This window comes from Triticum dicoccoides, chromosome 7B (assembly GCF_002162155.2).
Source record: "Triticum dicoccoides isolate Atlit2015 ecotype Zavitan chromosome 7B, WEW_v2.0, whole genome shotgun sequence".
Lineage (NCBI taxonomy): Eukaryota > Viridiplantae > Streptophyta > Magnoliopsida > Poales > Poaceae > Triticum > Triticum dicoccoides.
This window is the reverse complement of record NC_041393.1, coordinates 397607064-397620457: the sequence shown is the minus strand read 5'-3', so window position 1 is coordinate 397620457 and position 13394 is coordinate 397607064.

Sequence of the window (13394 nt, the reverse complement as noted above, 5' to 3'; positions counted from 1 at the left end):
GGAAGCTTTCGAAGTGGGCAATTAAGAAGAAGAAGTTGCCTTGCTATAGATGTGGTGAACCGGGTCACTTTGTGGCAGAGTGTACTAATGAGCTTTGTGACTATTGCCTCAAATCGCAACATGTGACCGGTGACTGCCCACTCCTATCCGGTCCTAAACCTGGCGTAAACATTTTTGGTGTGTGTTGCAAGGAGTTGATGTTCTTTGAGACACCGGAGGTGGATCCTCTACCGCATTTGGTTGAGAGTTCATTCCCAGCAGTAGTCCGGGTTACTAATGGGCAGTTGACTGAGGCTCAGATTGTGAGGCAGCTGCGTGACCTGGTACCGGGTAATTATCAGTGGCATTTGGAAAAGCTGGAGGGACATGCTTACAAGGTGAATTTCCCAACTAAAGAGGATCAGATGCATTTTCTTAAGTGGGGTCTGTGCAGAGTTCCAAGTACCAACATTATTATTGCTTTTGATGAGTGGAAGTAGGAAGAACCAGAGGGTACACCTTTAGAGAAGGTGTGGGTACGTTTCTTTGGCACACCACCAAAACTGATTAAGCACTTTCTGATTGCTTGGAGCTTGGGTTCCATGATTGGCAAGACAAAAAAGGTGGACATGCCTTTCACTCGTGCACAAGGGGCCGCGGGGTTGCTGGTCAGTGTTGTGAGCGTTGAGTTCATACCAGATCTGGTTAGATGGACACATGCTGGAGTCACGTACGTTTAGAGATTGAGATCGAGAACACTCCGATTTTCCCAGGATGGGGATGAGATTCAGGATATGGGCACAACTGAGGGGGACGGAGCCCCCGGGAATCAGGATAAGCGGTCAGGAAATTCACCACGGGAGTCGGCCAAGGGGCCCAATGCGCAACCAGATAAGGCAGATAACTCTGCCAAAGAGGCACCCCCGTCCACAACTCCGATGAACACACTTCGCTTTGGTTCGTTTGGAGCGAGGTCAGCTCCTAGTCGGTTATGGAGCACCAGAGTTGAGGCGGACGACCCGGTGGAACTTGAGCTACCACCGGTGTTGGTCCCTGTCTGTGAGGCGACGATGGTCCTTACTATGAGAGAGGTTTTCGATATCCCACAGCAGGCACCACAGGGACTACGTCACACTGATAGTGGCCCAGTGAGGATGGGTTCCACGCCCGGTGGGCAGGTGGACTCTTACGGGTCGATCATGAGTGGGGGGGGTCGTGGGCAGGAGGCCCATAGCGCCCGCCTACACGCGTCCGGCTCGACCTCCTTGGGAGGGGCTCCTGGACAGGAGGTCCGAGGTGCTCTTTCTATCCCGGTTGTCCCGGGCGAGCTGGGAGTGAGGCGCGGGCAGGAGCCCCGTGCCTTAACCCCTTCTCAGGACCGCGTCATGCAGAACGGACTGGGGCCGCGTTGCTCTGTTGATGAGGGGGGGAGCGGGACTATTGAGCAGGTGGCTCCACGGTCCTCTTCCCCCTTGACCACTTTGGGCGATTTCCGCTTGACCACGCTCTACCCTCCTTCACCGACGCTAGGGGATAGGCGTGGGAGTCAGGAGCATACCCCTCGGGAGAGGGCGGCGGAGGAGCTTATCGCTTTCGGCGGGATCGCGGATCCGGTGTCGGCTGGCAGGCGTGTCAGCAACCGGATCCAGGGCCAGCCAGATGCGGACGACCAGCAGCTAGCACGTGCCAAGAGGGAAGCCATGCTTCGTCATGTCGAGGCTACTACAGGTGCGTCTTTTGATAAAAGTTGTTCAATTTTGCACTTCACAGAAATGAAATAGTGGATAAGGCAAATGACTTAGGAATTTCTTTGGGATCAAATGAAACTGAGGTCGTCAAATCCGTAAACAATCTTTTAGACTTGGAAGCGGAGAGGGCTTTACGAAATTATTGGTAACCTTGCATCTATCGAACCCATGAATGTTTCACAAAAGTTGGAACCAATAGATTGACACAAATTGCTCATTCAGTGATCCGACCAAGCTAGACAGCGTTCATGTCGGGGCAACACATACTGGAAGGGGTGGTCGTTCTGCATGAAACGCTTCATGAGATTCACTCAAAAAAATTGGATGAGGTTATCTTCAAAGTGGATTTTGGGAAGGCGTATGATAAAGTAAAGTGGCCTTTTCTTCAGCAGGCAATGCGCATGAAAGGTTTTAGTGAAGCCTGGAGGAACCAAGTGGATACCTAAGTCTAGAAGGGTAGTGTCGGAATCAAGGTGAACGATGATATTGGTCATTACTTTCAGACACATAAGGGGTTGAGACAAGGGGATTCCATGTCTCCTCTTATGTTTAATATTGTGGCAGATATGTTGGCCGTCATTATTGGCGAGGCCAAGCAGCATGGCCATGTAGAGGGGTTAGTTCCTCATCTAGTCGATGGAGGGGTATCCATTCTACAATATGCTGATGACACTATTCTATTCATGGAACATGACATGGCTAAGGCACGTAATATGAAACTTATTTCATGTCTCTTTGAACAATTGTCTGGATTAAAAATTAATTTTCATAAGAGCGAGTTGTTTTGCTTTGGGAAGGCCAAAGACGAGGAACACACTTATAGACAATTGTTCGGATGTGAATTAGGTGCTTTACCATTCAGTTACTTGGGTATACCGATTCACCACCGTAAGTTATCCAATAAAGAATGGAAGTGTATTGAAGAACGAATTGAAAAAAAAATTTAGCTGCTAGAAGGGCAACCTTATGTCATATGGAGGTCGGCTAGTCCTGATTAACTTTGTCGGAGTAATGGGCCACGGGTAGGCTAACCCGAGCCCCAGAACCTTTCAAAACATCAGGGCAGACTGCGCCCCTCAAGACACCGCGATAAGGAGCCGCCTTCTGGGAGTTGGCGGCAAGGCCGCCGACTATCCCTCACGGCCGAGTCCCAAGGACGACTTCGAGATAAGCCGACTCCTATTGGCGGCTTCTAGAGAAGCCGGCTATGGGGAGTCGGCCCGCGACTCCAACCACCTCCTGCCTTCTCCACGATAGACGGGACGGGGTACGGTCGCCGCGTGGCCCATCCCCCTCCCGCCTACGAAGGGCTGGCATGGCTACAGTGCGCCGTATCAATGGAGATCTCCATCCGGTGGGGCACTGTTGCCATGCCTGCCCTGACCTCAGCCCCCGTGGGCGGCGCACTGTGCCCACGACGGCCTGCCTGTACGACCCAGAGACGGTGGGTCCCACCCGTCAGTGGGGGTTCAAAAGACGGCAAGAGCGCCACAAGACGGACCCGTTGGGAGTCGGCCCCCGGGAGTCGGCCGACCCCTCCCACGGGCACCACACGCCATTAACCAGACAAGACAGGGAATGGCAACAGTGATCGCCCGTCAGGCGGCGGCACTGTTGCCACGACCCCATGACCAAGCCAACGTCACTAGAAGCACGGCTACAGTACCAGGCCTGTCGGCGGGGCCCGCCAGTCGGCGGGCCCCAGCAGTCGGCGGAGAAGACAGCGGCCTAAGAGACAGACGGCTGGGACCCACACCCAGCCGGATTACCATTGTATCCCTGGGGGGCGGGCCTATATAAGCCCCCCGGGGCACCCATGCAAGGGGGATCGCTCCTTTAGACTAGACCAGATCATATAGGAAGGAGGGAGCTAGCCTCACCTTCTCCTACCTCCAGGAAACAGCTCAAGGAGCGACCTTGTACTCACTTTGCCTTAGTGATCATGCGGAGACCCCGCAGAGCAGCAGTAGGGGTGTTATCTCCACGGAGAGCCCTGAAGCTAGGTAAGATTCGCCGGCGTGCATGCCTTCGCCTCATCCCGTTTCCAGGCACCGGCGACGTTCTACTCGCCCCCACCATGATAAGCCATCCTTTGGCATATGTCGCACCCAACCCCCGACATTTGGCGCCCACCGTGGGGCCTGGTGCACCGCCGTCCGGAGACCTGCTCTGGACGGGAACCCTCTTCCTCCCCAGCGAGCGTAGCCAGCCCGGCACGCCCGATGGCGCTTGCCCCAACGCGCTGCAAAGCGTCGACGACGCCTGCGCAGCGAGCTGCCTTGCCGATCTTCTTGGCGAGGCTCTCATCTCCGACGAGCCCGCATCCGATGCGGTCACAGGCTGCCCCGAGAGCTGCCTCGTCAGCCTCCTCGACCAACTCCACGTTTCCGGCGAGCCTACCGCGGACTTGGAGTCGGTCGGCTCCACCGACCCGATGCTTGTTGATTCCGACACAGCGTCGCTCGACGCCTTCCCCTACGACGTGATCATCTTCAACGATCCTCTTCCACGAGCTGACAGTGGCGGAAGCACCGTCACCGAAGTATTCGTCATCAGCCACGGTGCCGCTTCCGACGAGAACGCCCGCGACGCTCTACAGGCCACTTTGCATGATCTGTCCGCCCCCATCCCGGCGGACACTAACGCCGAAGCGCTGGAGGCACGCCGCCTTTCCCTCCTTGCGGAGGGCCAGAAGATTGCCACCATGAGACGCCTCACGGAGGCCCACCAGCGTGAAGTCGACCGCGCCGCCTTCGGCACGCCGCCTCCAGAAGGGCCAAGCCGAGTCGGCGTCGTCAAGAAACGCGGCGCGGCCATCGCCAGCATGCTGGGAGTAGACCGCCCGGTCTACGCCACGTCCCTCGAGAACCTACGCGCCGCCCAGTCGATCGTTGATGAGCTAAACGGACTGGGGGCCGACGAGCTCCCCTACATGACCAGATGCATCCAGCAGCTGATTGATGCGGCCGCAACCCGGCATGAAGCCGACGTCCGAGCTGGAAGCCCCCCTCGCCGAGAGCATGGCGCGATGTCGCGTACGCCGACTGGGGGTGGCGCCCGTGCGAGACAAGAGAAGGAGCCGGCTGCTAGCCGCAGCCGGACTCGTATTACCATCGAGCGCGACGCAGAAGGCCGCCCCCGAGGAGTGGAGCAACGAGGCGACCTGCCGCCTCCTCCGCCTCGCGGGGAAAGATATCCTACCCCGCCGCCTGTCGAGCATCCGACTCTCAGCGGCCGACTTGGTCGCCGCGAAGGAGTCGGCGAGAATGATGTCCGCCATCGGATCGACCGCCTAGCATGATCCCTGGCCCTGGAAGAAGAAGATGATGTCGGGCCGCCGTGTTTTGGCCCCCGCATCCGCGACGAGCCCTTTCCCAAAGGGTTCTCGCTCCCAAGAGACACGCCCAAGTACAACGGCTCCGTGAAGCCGGAAGACTGGTTGATCGACTACTCCACTGCCATTCGCATAGCGAATGGCAATCGACGCGTTGCCGTGAAATATGTCCCCCTGATGCTCCAAGGCACGGCGCGCACCTGGCTCAACAGCCTCAAGCCTTACAGCATCAACAGCTGGCTAGACTTCACCGTGCACTGGTCCGAGAAGCCTATCAGTTGGAGCAGAGCTGATCACCCAGAGGTGATGCCGAATCCGGGCTCCTACACCCTGGTCTTAGGTGCCACTTTTGCCACAAACAGGCGGGCCGCTCGCTTCTCGCGAGTGCTGATAGACGGAGGCAGTAGCATCAACATTCTGTACAAGGATACCATGGAGAAGTTAGGAATCAAGCAAAGACAGCTTCAGAGCAGTCGGACTGTGTTCCACGGCATTGTTCCTGGCCTTTCCTGCTCACCAATCGGCAAGATCCTGATAGACGTCCTCTTTGGAGACAAAGATCATTTCCACCGAGAGCCAGTTTGGTTTGAAGTGGTGGACCTCGAAAGCCCGTACCATGCGTTGCTTGGCCGACCTGCTTTGGCCAAGTTCATGGCGGTCCCCCACTACGCCTACCTTAAGATGAAGATGCCGAGTTCCAAGGGAATTCTGACCATAGCCGACGACTACAGAAAGTCATCCGCTTGCGCGACCAAAAGCAGTCGGCTAGCCAAGTCCCTGGTGATCGCAGCCGAGAGGCGGCTTCTTGACCGGGTTGTGGCAATGGCCGGCAAGCAGCCCGAGATGTCGCCCAACCCCAAGGAGTCTGAAGCTAAAGGTTCGTTCAAGCCAGCCAAAGAGACAAAGAAGATACCCTTGGACCCGGAGCACCCAGAGAGGTATGCTGTCATAGGTGCAAACCTTGACAGCAAATAGGAAGGCAAGCTCGTCGATTTCCTCCGTGAGAATCGAGACATCTTCGCATGGTCCCCTAAAGACATGCCAGGTGTACCGACGGAACTCGCCGAGCACAAGTTACATGTCCGATCTGATGTGAAGCCCGTCAGGTAGCCCTTGTGCCGCCTGTCAGAAGAGAAGAGAAGAGTTGTTGGAGAAGAGATAGACCGGCTCCTGGCAGCCGGCTTCATTATGGAAGTATTTTTCCCAGAGTGGTTAGCAAACCCGGTCCTGGTGCTGAAGAAGAACAAGCAGTGGCGGATGTGTATTGACTACACAAGCCTCAACAAAGCTTGCCCCAAGGACCCATTCGCTCTGCCGAGAATTGATCAGGTGATAGACTCCACAGCTGGATACGAGCTATTGAGCTTCTTAGATGCATATTCAGGATATCACCAGATCAAGCTGAACCCGGCTGACAGACTGAAAACCACCTTCATCATGCCGTTTGGAGCCTTCTGCTACCTGACCATGACGTTCGGCTTAAGGAATGCCGGCGCCACCTTTCAGCGTTGCATGAAGAAGTGCCTCCTCAAGCAACTTGGCAGAAACGCCCACGTCTACGTAGACGATGTGGTGGTGAAGACGGAAAAGCATGGAACACTACTGGAAGACCTCAAGGAAACCTTTGAGAACCTGCGCCGATTCCAGATCAAGCTCAACCCTGAGAAGTGCATCTTCGGAGTACTAGCCGGCCAACTCCTTGGCTTCCTGGTCTCTGAACGCGGCATAGAGTGCAACCCTGTCAAGATCAAGGCCATCGAGAGGATGGAGGTACCCAGCCGACTACTAGATGTGCAAAAGTTCACCGGCTGCTTGGCGTCCATCAGCCGATTCATCAGTCGGCTGGGTGAGAAGGCTCTCCCTTTATACCAGCTCATGAAGAAGACAACCTTTTTCGAGTGGAACCCCAAGGCGGACGAAGCTTTTCTCCAATTGAAGAAAATGTTGACTACTCCCCCTGTGCTAGCGGCACCGACTCCCAAAGAGCCCATGCTCTTGTACATTGCCGCCACCAGCCGGGTAGTCAGCACAGTCATTGTAGTCGAACGCAAGGAGGAAGGCAAGGCGCTACCTGTCCAGAGACCAGTATATTACCTGAGCGAAGTACTGTCGGCCTCCAAGCAGAACTACCCCCACTACCAAAAGATGTGCTACGGCGTGCACTTTGCCGCCAAGAAGCTGAAGCCTTACTTCCAGGAGCATCCAATCACTGTGGTTTGCACAGCCCCACTAGCCGAGATCATCGGAAGCCGAGATGCTTCTGGCCGAGTGACCAAATGGGCCATCGAGCTGGCTCTCTACACCATCTACTACCAGCCCCGCACCGCCATCAGGTCACAAGCACTGGCCGACTTCCTCGTCGACTGGGCCGAGACCCAGTACCTGCCGCCAGCGCCCGACTCCACCCATTGGCGGATGCATTTCGATGGCTCCAAGATGCGCACCGGCTTGGGAGCCGGCGTTGTCCTCACTTCCCCCCAAGGGCGACAAGCTCAGATATGCGCTGCAAATCCATTTCGCCGCCTCCAGCAACGTCGCTGAATATGAGGCACTCATCCACGGGCTCCGGCTTGCCAAAGAACTCGGCATTCGCCGGATCCTGTGTTATGGCGACTCCGACTTGGTGGTCCAGCAGTCATCTGGCGACTGGGACGCCAAGGATGCAAACATGGCGAGCTACCGTTTCCTTGTACAGCAACTCAGTGGATATTTTGAGGGGTGCGAGTTCCTTCACGTGCCAAGAAATGGCAACGACCAAGCAGACGCCCTGGCACGAATCGGCTCCACCCGCCAAGCAATACCATCTGGCGTCGCCCTTCGACGCCTCCTCAAGCCGTCTGTCAAGCCTTCACCAGAATCAGACTCCATCTTTGTGCCGGCTCCCCCCGAAGAAGTCGGATCCGACTCAAGAGCCTCAGCAGGCGGCACGAGAATCCTTGCAAATGACTCCAAGAGCGCCGCAGTCGAAGCCGGCCCGGGGACTTCAGAACCCGGCCCGGGGACTGCGGCGACCAGTCCGAAGACTCCAGAACTCGGCCCGGGGACTGCGCCAGTCGACCCGGGGACTTCATCAATCCAGCAAGCGGCCGCAGACTCCAGCCCGCCGCCTCCCAGCCCAGCCGCCCTCGTCCAAGTCGCAGTACTGACGGTTGAAGAAATAGCAGCACCCTCATGGGCCCAGCCCATCCTCAAGTTCCTAGTGAGCAAAGAGCTGCCAACTGATGAAATCCTGGCTCGGCAAGTACAATGCCGAGCGGCAGCCTACACCATAGTCAATAGAGAGTTGGTCAGGCACAGCGTCACTGGTGTCTACTAGCGTTGCGTCGAGCCAGAGCAAGGCCAAGCAATTCTCAAAGACATCCATCAAGGCGAGTGCGGCCACCATGCGGCTTCAAGAGCACTCGTCGCCAAAGCCTTTCGGCACGGTTTCTTCTGGCCAACCGCCTTGGAAGAGGCCAAAGAATTGGTCCAAAAGTGCAAAGGGTGCCAGAAGTTCCGCTCCAAGCCACACCAGCTGGCTTCCGCACTCAAGACTATCCCCATTGCCTGGCCCTTCGCAGTTTGGGGCCTGGACATGGTAGGACCATTCAAAACAGCACGAGGCGGCCTAACTCACTTACTTGTCGCGGTGGACAAGTTCACCAAGTGGATAAAAGTAAAGCCCATCAAAAAGTTGAATGGTCCGACTGCAGTGACTTTCATCGCCGACATCACGACTCGGTACAGCATACCACACAGCATCATCGCCGACAATGGCACGAATTTCGCCAAAGGCGCCTTGGCCCGTTTCTGCACGATACAGGGCATCTGACTGGACTTAGCGTCCGTTGCCCATCCGCAGTCAAACGGCTAGGTAGAGCAAGCAAACGGCCTCATCCTGTCCAGCATCAAGCATTGGTTGGTCGAACCACTGGAGCGTTCGGCCGGCTGTTGGCTTGATGAGTTGCTAGCCGTCCTCTGGAGTCTGCGCACAACTCCAAACAAGTCAACCGGCTTCACACCTTTCTTCCTCGTCTACGGTGCTGAAGTCGTCATCCCGACGGACATAGAGTTCGACTCCCCACGAGTCACCATGTACACCAAGGAGGAGGCATAAGAAGCACGTCAGGACGGTGTCGATCTACTGGAAGAGGGCCGGCTGTTGGCACTCAGCCGGTCTAGCATCTACCAGCAGAGCCTGCGCCGATACTACAACAGGAAGGTCAGGCCGAGATCTTTCCAAGAGGGCGACCTTGTGCTCCGACTGATCCAGCGAACAGCCGGCCAGCACAAGCTGCCGGCACCTTGGGAAGGCCCCTTCATTATCAGCAAAGTGCTGGGAAATGACTCCTACTACTTGATCGACGCTCAGAAGCCCCGAGCACACAAGAGGGACGACTCCGGCAAAGAGACAGAATGCCCATGGAATGCAAATCTTCTCCGAAGATTTTACAGTTGATGCAGTATGTATCACGATACCCTTTGTATTAAAGTACCAAGACTTCGGGCCCCCCGAGACGAGCTCGGGGACTGCCCTTTTTGTTATCTGTATGATAAGAATTATGCCTTCGAGTATATTACTCTTTGTTATGCCGCTCGGCACCGGGCTCGACTAGTCGGCCCGGGGACTCGCTGCCTCGCGCTATGAAATGCTTCCTGCAGTCGGACAAGTAGTGTGTGGTGCCTAAGCCGTCTCCTGTCAGAAGCCGCAGCTCGCAGAGCGACTGTTTGGTGGGCAGGAGTAAGGAAGAATGGGCGCCCACATGAAAAATGGATAAGGCTCAAAGCATAAGCATAGCCTAAGCCGGCTTCCCGCCTCTCCTAGGAAAGCCGACTCTTGAGCAGCCAGCTTGCCGCTTTCTATCCAACTTGTTAAAAGACTCTAAAAATGGCCAAGTACTTGCCTTCCCAAAATAGCCAAGCATTTGATCCAGAGGCGGTCCGCAGAGTGGCCGTCTGACTGGCAAGGCGGCGACTAAGGGAAGGCGGCAAAGGAAAAAGCCAAAAGAGCAATGAGCAAGAAAAGATAGAACTCGGATAAATATTTACATAGGCCCTTGGCCGAATCTTCAAGCAGAAGTTTAAAATACACCCCGTGGGTGGAATTGTTCGAATTAACAAGTTCTTCAAAGACTACTAGAACAGATAAAATGAAGGCAAGATGGCAGCCTAGGAAGCGGCAGATGAGTTCGGAGGGTCGGAAGAGACGGCGGTGTCAGGCGCCGGGGCGGCCGGCTGGACGGTCTCGGCTTGGTCGTCTCCGGCGGCAGCCGGCTCAGTCGGGCGTGGCTCGTTGCTGGAGGCGCGGTCGAGCTGAGGCTGGTCGCCCACTCCGCCTTCTGGCGCCTCCGTCTCACCTTCGTCCTCCGCCTCGCCTTCCTCCTCGGTGCTGGAACCGATCACCTCCGCCGAGTCCTCATCGTAATCCGGGTTCATCTCGAACCACTCCGGCGGCGCCTCCCTGCCTTCTTCAGCCCAATCAGGAACGAAGATGCTGGTGTCGGCATAGTCGGCGATGGCCGCAGCACGAGTGACGAGGGCGTCTTCCATAGCTACCAGCTCCACCTGGGCCTCTGACCGGAACGCGGCCAATCGGTCCAGGTCCAGCCCTGGATACCATGCCTTGACGAATTCCAAGGCCCAGCGCGCTCCAGCCCGGGCCGAGGAACCCTTCCAAGCCTCAAGACGACCAGCTGCGACCTCCAGCCAGTCAGCAGTCCGACTGGCAGTGCGCAGAACCGGCATGTTTGGCCATAGGGCGGCAATGGCCTGGGCGCCAGCACGTTGAAGCCGGCGCAGCATCCGATGGACCGGCCGTAGATGAGCCTCGATGCTCAGAAGCTGCTCGTCGAGGGTTCGGGGGGCGTTGGCGGCAATCTCCGCACCATCTGCCCTCCGCGCCTCGCGATCAGCCTCGATGGCTTGAGTGGCCGCCTGTGAGTGGCCAGGGAAGAAGTCTACTAAGACAAAAAAGAAGCAAGTCAAAATCAGGAGTCGGCCCGACCCACAGTCGGCGGCTCAAAGGAAACAAAGAAACTCACCGTAGACGATGTCCTCGATCTCATGGAAGCCGGAGGTCAGCTGTGCCTCCTTGTCGGTCCAGGAGGAGCGCTCGCTTTCGAACTCGGCCAGGAGAGCAGTCTCTCTCTTCTCTGCCTCATCTTGCGCCTTCTTGAGCAGCTCCATCTGCTCCGCCAGCTGCGCGGCCAACAGGTCGCGCTCCGCGGCGAGTTTGCTACACTCCTCCCCCTTGGCACGCAAGGCGGTGTTGGCCTTGCCCAGCTGCTGCTGAAGAGTGGCGTTGGCCTCTGAAAAATAAAAAGGAAAAGATGTTAAGTCGTCAACAAAGAAGGTCGCCGGGAAGATCCGGCCCGACTGCTCAGCAGTCGGCCCGAATCCGGGGACTACAGCCCGCGGGTGCGTCAGCGCGCCCCCGCGAAGAAGAAGGAGGACTCACTCTGACTCTCCGACAAGTCGACAGTTCGCCTGCCCAACTCCTCGATATTGCGGTTGAAGGCAGTGACGCGGAGGTTGTGATACTCATGTGATAGGAATTTGTAGACAAAGATAAGTATTGGAACTCGCCAGAAGGAGTTCCAAGCAGCCTGCTCAGCAGCCGGCCCAAAACTCGGGGACTACACCCAGTGGGTGCGCTGGCGCGCTCCCATAGAGAAGAACAAGGAAAAACAAAGTCAAAAATGAAAGCATACCCGGACGGCTACTCGCGACGCCAGATGCGCCTTGGTGCAGGCCTGGATGGCGTCGCCCTCGGCTCGCAGTTTCGCCTGAACATCCAGAAGCACCTGGTTCAGCGGGCCCATGCCGCCTCCTTGCACCCACCCAACGGGCGCGGCACTCGTCGCCTCGGCGTCTGGGATGGCCGAGCTGGCGGCGCCGGTCTCCAGGGGGCGTGGCGCCGAAATCGCCTTCTCAAGGCGGTGGCGCACTGGCGAGGCGACTTGGAGGAGCAGCCTCACCACGGACTCGTCCTCAGTCGGCGGCACCGGCGGGCCTGCCGGCTGTTTACCCTACACACTCCCGGACGGCGGCGGAGGCGGCGGTGGCGGCACGGCCGTGTCCGACATGGAGGCCTCGCCACTTTCCCTCTCCATGATGGGGTTCTCGCTGCCGGCCTCCCCAGTCTGCCCCGTGAACTCCGGGGGCGGCGGCGCGGAGTTCAGCGGGATGACGAGCAACGCCGATTGGCGGTGCGCGGCCTCCTCAGCTTGCCGCCTTGCCGTAACAGCGGCTTCGGCCTCATCCAGCTTCCTCTGGGCGGAGGCCGTCACCTTCTCAGCCTCCGCCTTCTCCAGACGGGCGGCCTCGTCCTCGTCGCGCTTCTCCCGCGCGTTTCGCTCCATCGCCTCCCGGAGGTCGGCGGCGGGGTCAATCCGCCGAGTAGTGGCGGACGTCTCTGCCGACCCTATGACGGAGGCGGCGGCGACCCTCTCGAAGGTAAGAGGGGCCCTGAAGCGAGGAAGGCATGTAAAAAAATTTGGACAAGATTCACCAGTAGAAAACAAGACAAAGGCGGAGGCACTTACGCGGAGACCAGTGGCGGCTTCTTCACTTCCTTACGGAAGCGGTTGGCCTTCGCGATCGCCTCCTCCCGCTTGGTCGCGGCGGCCGCCCCCTTGAACTTCTTCGACCGGCCGCCAAGCAGGCTCGGCCCAGCCCGGCGCCTCTTCACGCCGCCTTGACCGTCCAAGCCGGCGGAGGAACGAGGCGGGGCGACTTCCCCTCGGCGTCATCATCAGGCCAGTCGGCAAAGGTGGCCGAGGGCCTGAAGCGTCCTCCTCTCCCTCCTCCTCCTCCTTCGGCGTCGGCCTCCATCACCGCGGCCCCCAAGTCAGGGTCGTGGACGTCGCTCTCCGCTCGGTCGGGGACGAACTGACGGGCCGGGCCCATGGTGCCGGCTGAAGGCTGGATGAGGGGATTCTGACTCAAGAAAAACCAAGAAAATCAGAAGTCGGACTCGGCTGCAAAAGGAGATGGAGCAAAAAGAGAGACGACTTACAGCAGGCGGGGGGTTGGCGCATGAGTACGGCTCCTTGCCGAACCGCCAATCCGCCGTGAGACTGCAGTTCACGATGTAATTCACCGTGTCCCCACCTCCGCGTGGGGCATGTCCTTAGAGCACATCCGACTCGGGTCTCGGTGGCCGCTCATCTAACAGATCAGATGAGGTCGGTCTTGGAGCGGGAGGACTCGACGCGCCACGAAGGCGGCCAGCAAGTCGGTCTCGGTCAGACCCTCCGACTACGTCAGCACTCGGAGTCGCGCAACGGTGGCGGCGCCGACAGGGGTCAGCGTCTTGACCCGGTGGGACCAGCTGGGAAGCCTCCCAGCCGGTG